Raw genomic sequence first — 6,406 nt, forward strand, 5'->3', positions numbered from 1 at the left:
AGCGGGGAGGGGAAGAGTTACTGCGCAGGCGTCCGAGGGTGTTTCGGAGCATCGGAAGCAGAAGTGTTCCAACTTATTCAGCAGCGACTGGTTGGAAACTAGCAAAGTGAGAGGGTGCGCAGCGTAACTGAAGGACTCGGGGAGGCTGAGGGCTTTTTTTCTCAAAACCTGTGAAGCTCAGGGAAAGGAGTAGAAGTCGGAACCAAGTAAAGTAAAATCGTGGCAAGTAATCTCCCTCGTAAGGCCTTTCCAGTTGGGAACCCAGAATGTGTAGCTCAACGTATGTTTGGAATGAATGGGTGAAAGGAAGCAGGAGGAGGAGGGAGTTCTAGCGAAGATTCCAGATGGAAGCAAGCCATCTCCTGCCTCAAGAAAACACCGCCACTCCAGTGGGAACGGACACGCGGGCGCACAGTGAGGAGTGAGGTTTGAAAGAGGCTCCACCCTCCATTACACCTGTGCTCCACCGTGGCCCCCAGCCAACTTTAATCTCCCATTCAGCACTTACTTCTGGAAGCTTCTTTCCCTCTCCTTCCCACCACTCATTGGCCTTTCACCCTCTAGTTTTTTGTCTGTATGGGACTGTCTCCCCCACGCCGCTTGACTGAAGTTCCTTGAGAGCAGCAGCCCTCTTTTTATCAGGGAAGAGATTTGAAGATCAGGACATTCTTATCCAAGTAGATGCTAGCCACCTGGGTAGTCAAGACAGGGCCCTGCACAGTTAACGTGAATCTTGTCATAATGCCAGGGTTATTGTTTTGCAAGGAGCTGGTCATAGAACACTAGATTGCATTGTCACTGGGAAATAAACTCATTTTATTAGCTTGTTTCTCAGCTAGCTTATATAGAAATTTGCCACAGCTGTTACTGCTGGGAGCCTGCCCTGGATCTGATCATCAATTATATCATCTCTTCCATCTGATGGACTGCCTTGCTTTTCACAGTTGGCAAAGCTGGGCCAAGGAAAGCGTTAGCGCCAGCTGAGTCGAACGTGTGATAAGGGACGGAGGAGGGGTGCTATGTACTGGAGAAAAGAGATGGGGTCTCCAGGACAGGGGTAAAGACACTAGACTGAGGGCACGAAGGAAGGAACCCATGAGGAAGTAGAGTAGGGAAGTGGGGAGCATGCTGACAAGAGAGGTCAAGAGATGGTGACTGCTCTCCTCTGCATGCCCCAAGGAGATGGTAATGACATTCCCAAGTCCACATGGGAATCCCTGCTTCTGCGGGCCTCAGTCTGTCATCTTCTTTGGAGCGGGACCAAAGTAAGTAAGATAAAGTCACAATTTCTCATCCTTCTTCACTCAACTTTTCTTTAAGGTGAATTGGCATTTTTGTAAAAGAATGCATTCTCTGCCAGGTGCGGTGGCTCACCCCTGTAATCCCAGGGTTCTGGGAGGCCAAAGTGGGAGGATTGATTGAGGCCAGGGGTTTGAAACCAGCCTAGGCAACAGAGCAAGACCTCCATCTCTGTAAAAGAAATTAGCCAGGCATGGTGGTGCATACTTGTAGTCCTAGCTACTCCAGAGGCTGAGGCGAGAGAATCGCTTGAACCCAGGCATTGGAGATTACAGTGAGTTAAGCGTTCTCCTGTACCGCCATGGTAGGTGGGTGTTGCTAGCCACATGAAGCTATGTGAGCCAGTCACCAAGGACTGGGGTGACTCCCCAAGCACAAGGACAGTAAGAATAAACCTGATTATTCACCTGCCCCCATCCCTGTATCCCCGCAGGCCAAGATACTATCTTACATATAATTATTGGTGCTTCATAAATGGCTGATAAAGAAAAAACATTTCTGTCAGGGGATATACCCTACCTTATTCACAGCCTCTTATAGAGAGCTGGCCTGCCCACAGTCTCTGTAAAGGGCAGTTGTCTCTTCTGAGTGACCAGTTTCCCTGACCTCCCCTCAAGCCATGACTGACCAAGGAAGTCAATGTGACCACTGAGAAGCAAGGCATAGCCTCAGATCCTGAGTTTCTAACTCTTTCCACTTTCCTAAGATGGGGTTATACCTCATTTCTGAGAGATTTCCAACCCTCTACCACATATTCCTCTTTTTATGAGGTCACTTGGGGAGGTATCTGCTTCTTAGCACCAGAAGAGCTCTCTCAGGACCCAGTTGCTGAAAATGCTGAAAGTAGGAAATGGAGGTCGAGTGATGGCCATAAAGATTTTCCTGCTCCTCCTCTCAAATCAGGGATGGCCTTGTGAATTGCTTTGGCCCATAGAATGTGGCAAAGTGATATCATACCAGTTCTAGCCTTGGTCTTAAGAAGCCTGCCAGCTTTTGCTTTCACTCCCTTGGAGCCCTGAACTAGTATAGAAGGAGATCCAGCTGCAAGGACTGGTTACACAATTTGCAGGGATTCGTGTAAAATGAAATGCAGGGTCCCTTGTTTTAAAATTGTTAAGAATTTTAAGGTGCTAACAACAGAGCACTACACCAAGCAGAGGCTTGATCCGAGCTGGCTCAGGCACCCCAGCCAGGCCTCTTGACACATGAGTGATGCTGTCTTGGATTTTTGGCCCCAGTTCAGCTTCCTGATGGTCAGCATGAGAGCATGAACTACCCCAGGTGAGAACAGTAGAAGAACCCAGCCCAGATTACAGAACTATGAGCAAATAAATGGTTGTTATTCAAGTAAAGCTCACTAAAGCTCTTCATGACAAATGGGTGTAGTCCTGGGGGCCGCTAAGGCCTGGGTTGGTATTTTATATAGGAATACATAACTGAAGCATGAAGAATAAGAGTTTGCAGTGAGTGGTCACCTGCCATATTCCAGGCCCTGTGCTGGTGCATTGCATGTGCTAGCTCACCTGATCCTCATAACACCTGCCGCAATTCCTTTCTACAGGAGAGAATACAGCAGTTTCAAGGTCAAGGGATTCGTACCACTGCTCCTCACTCAATAAACAGCAGAGGCAGAATTTGAACGTGAGTCTGACTGATTCCAAAACCGATATAATATCCCTGCATTGAAACAAAGAAAGATCCAGGGAAAGTGCGCACAGCTTGGCGACTATTGGATAGGGGTCTGATGCAGTCTTTCCCAAATTTCCTCACAAATTTACAGTTGAAATATCAGGCAGAGAAATGATAAGCAGGTGGAAGACCCCTAATGGGACATCATCGCATCCCAGCTCTGTGATCATCGATCATAATCGCTAGAGGGTGACCTAGAGGAGTCCTACAATGAGGCTTTCTTGGGTTTTCTGACAGGTATAATACTGAGAAAATTTGCTATGGTTAGCTATGGATATTCACCACTTATTTTTGTGTATATTATCCCCCAACAAACCACAGGCACCTGTGATCTTCTGGGCACATGTGCAGGAACTCTCTTCTACCCAGAAAGAACAAGAAATAATTTTTTTTTTTTTTTTAGATGGAGTGTCTCTCTGTCACCAGGCTGGAGTGCAGTGGCACGATCTCTGCTCACTGCAACCTCTGCCTGCATGGTTCAAGTGATTCTCCTGCCTCAGCCTCCTGAGTAGCTGGGACTACAGGTATGTGCCACCACACCTAGCTAATTTTTGTATTTTTAGTGGAGACGGGGTTTCACCATGTTGGCCAGGATGGTCTTGATCTCTTGACCTCGTGATCTGCCCACCACGGCCTCCCAAAGTTCTGGGATTATAAGCGTGAGCCACCACGCCCGGCCAAGAATTAGTTTCAACGTTAGACCCAGCCAGAGTTAATTAAGAAGCTTTCCCTACATGATGGCACCTCACAAGAAATACTTTCTATGTATAATATTCATTGTCTTTACTTGTCTTCACCAAGCCTTCCTGAGTGTCATCAGTGGGTGAGTGAGTGCATGGCTAGGTGCCTGCCTATCTCTCTGCCCATGGTGATGAGCTCATCACTGTAGGTCAGCAATGACATCGAGTCTAAATGCTGATGGCCATAAGGAAAATGGTGACATTCCCTGGCTCAGAGGAAATGCTGGTAGGAAAGCCATGTGGGCTAGTATTTATAAGTACAATCTCAGGGGTCAAAGATACTAAAGTTCAATGCCTTGTCCTGTCTCTTACTAATTAGTGATATTGGACACATTGATTAATTTTATAAGTCTGTTTCTCACTTATCTATAAAATGAGATGTATGAGGGCTAAATGAAATGATGCATGTGAAAAACTGAACAAGGTGCCAGGCCTAGGACAAGGGCATAATAAATGTCAGCGATTATTTTATTTGATGAAAAAAGAAGGTAAATGTTCTTTCTTTGATGCCCCCTATCTTTTCCCCATGTCCTTTCTCTAAAAAAGCATATGTGTATAATCTCTGTGTCTTCCCTCCACTCTCCCATTATCTACCACTTCATCATCCTCTCACTACCCATCGCCACTTTGCCTCATTATCTTTTCTACGTTTCTTTCCTCCTCCCCTGAAATGGGGTTGAGCAGGAGGAGGTCAGAGGATGACAAAAGATAGGGAGACATTGGTGGCAGGGTGACATGGAGTGCCACAGGCTGTCTAGGCCATCTAGACTTTCCCTGAGGACTCTTCAGTATCTCCGATAATACCACTTTCTCAGGACTCCTCACATGGGGAGAAACCTTAGCAATTATCTGATGGTGTCCTTGTTACAGTAGATAGTCAGGCAGACATGTGCAGTGCAGGAGAGGGCCCCCTACCCTGACCAGGAATGTCAGGTGACCATCAGGTGAGTCAGATGGTTGTTACACTGTCTCTCTCAAATAATAACTGGTTGCAGCCAGCACCAGGGAAAGGCAGTCTCCAAATAGATAGAAAAAACCTGAAAGTGATGATCAGCAGCTTCCCAATAAGATCTCAGGAACTGGGCGGGTGAGCTCAAGCACGTGCACTAAGAGGCAAAGTGGTGGAGTTTAATTGGTAAATGACCTTCCTGTGGGAATGCTACACTAGTAAAGGAAGAACGCCTCGAGAAAGCATCTGTACAGTTCCAGCAAATACACTGTGCATACTCCCCTCCCAAGTGCTAGCAGGCCACTGCACGTGTGGACAGCCCACCCTGAGGGAAGAATTGGGAGAAGTAACCCAAGACCCTGAAAGTATGCCAGCCTATGAGACCCCAAGTCAAAGGTCAAACTGTGCACTCGATCTTTCAAGGTGCCCCCTTGGCCCTCTTCCAAATGTACTCTACTTCCTTTCATTCCTGCTCTAAAGCTGTTGAATAAACTTTCACTCCTGCTTGAGGACTAAACTCTGATTTTTTCTTATCTTCCAAATTCCTATCTAAGGGGTCTGGGGAGTCGTGCCCTGCAGACCAAAAATTCTCATCAGATGGGTTTTATTTAACCCTATATATTGTGACTTTTTAGTCTGACTCTGGCATAATATTACACGACAAGAGAATCAAAATATTTTATCCCAAAACACGTTTCTTTGCCATATTTTGAAATGGCCCTGCAAAGCCATCCTTTGTGGGGGAAAATTTGCATCTGTGAAGAACTTCTGTTAACATAGCTAGATATTTTTCTTCCAGGCCCTCCCACCTGAAGAGATTAAGAGTCTAGCGCCTTTATGTATTTATTTATTTGTTTATTTATTTATTTATTGAGACAGAGTCTCACCCTGTTGCCCAGGCTGAAGTGCGGTGTTGCCATGTCAGCTCACTGCAACCTCTGCCTCCCGGGTTCAAGCCATTCTCCTACCTCAGCCTCCCGAGTAACTGGGATTACAGGTGCCTGCCACCACACCCAGCTAATTTTTGTATTTTTAATAGAGACAGGGTTTCACCACACTGACCAGGCTGGTCTTGACCTCCTGGTCTCACTGCGGTCCACCTACTTCAGCACCACCTTCCCTGCCCCCGCGCCCCACCCTCCAAAGTGCTAGAATTACAGGTGTGAGCCACCTGAGAGTCTAGCACCTTCTAAAGGTCTGAATAGGAAACATTTGTCATCTATTGTCTCTAAGGGCAGCCACTAAAGAAGAACCTTAGTCTCTATAATCTTTTATCTTAACCTGAACATTTCCTTTCTATTAATCTCAGATCTTTAGACAAACTCAACCAACTGTCAACCAGAAAATGTTTAAATTCACCTATAGACTGCCCTCCTTTGAATTGCCCTGCCTTTCTGGACTAAACCAATGTATTTCTCAAATGTATTTGATTGACGTCTCTTGCCTCCCTAAAATGTATAAAACCAAGCTGTACCCTGACCACTTTGGGCACATGTTTTCAGGACCTCCTGAAGGCTGTGTCACTCATATTTGGCTCAGAATAAATGTCTTCAAATATTTTACACAGTTTGACTGTTTTCGTCGACACTTTCTAAACCTTGCCTCAGTCTCTCCTTTCTGGCTTATACTCCTCAGTCAAATTCTTTCTTCTGAGGAGGCAAGAATTGAAGTTGCTGCAGACTCATACAGATTCGCTGCTGTTAACATCCTGAACTATCATTTTATAGGT

At 46.1% G+C, this 6,406-nt stretch overlaps 1 long non-coding RNA gene across 1 annotated transcript in view; it reads left to right on the plus strand.

Annotated features, from left to right (window-relative positions):
• The first annotated feature begins 335 nt into the window (after positions 1–335).
• LOC105522081 overlaps positions 336–6,406 on the plus strand; it is a 20,547-nt gene continuing 14,476 nt past the window's right edge. Inside the window, exons 1-3 of the long non-coding RNA XR_001003382.1 lie at positions 336–421; positions 1,183–1,320; positions 2,861–2,940. This is a non-coding gene — a long non-coding RNA (uncharacterized LOC105522081). The remainder of the gene's footprint in view (positions 422–1,182; positions 1,321–2,860; positions 2,941–6,406) is intronic.

The sequence above is a fragment of the Colobus angolensis genome, unplaced genomic scaffold (assembly GCF_000951035.1).
Source record: "Colobus angolensis palliatus isolate OR3802 unplaced genomic scaffold, Cang.pa_1.0 Scaffold419, whole genome shotgun sequence".
Classification (NCBI taxonomy): domain Eukaryota; kingdom Metazoa; phylum Chordata; class Mammalia; order Primates; family Cercopithecidae; genus Colobus; species Colobus angolensis.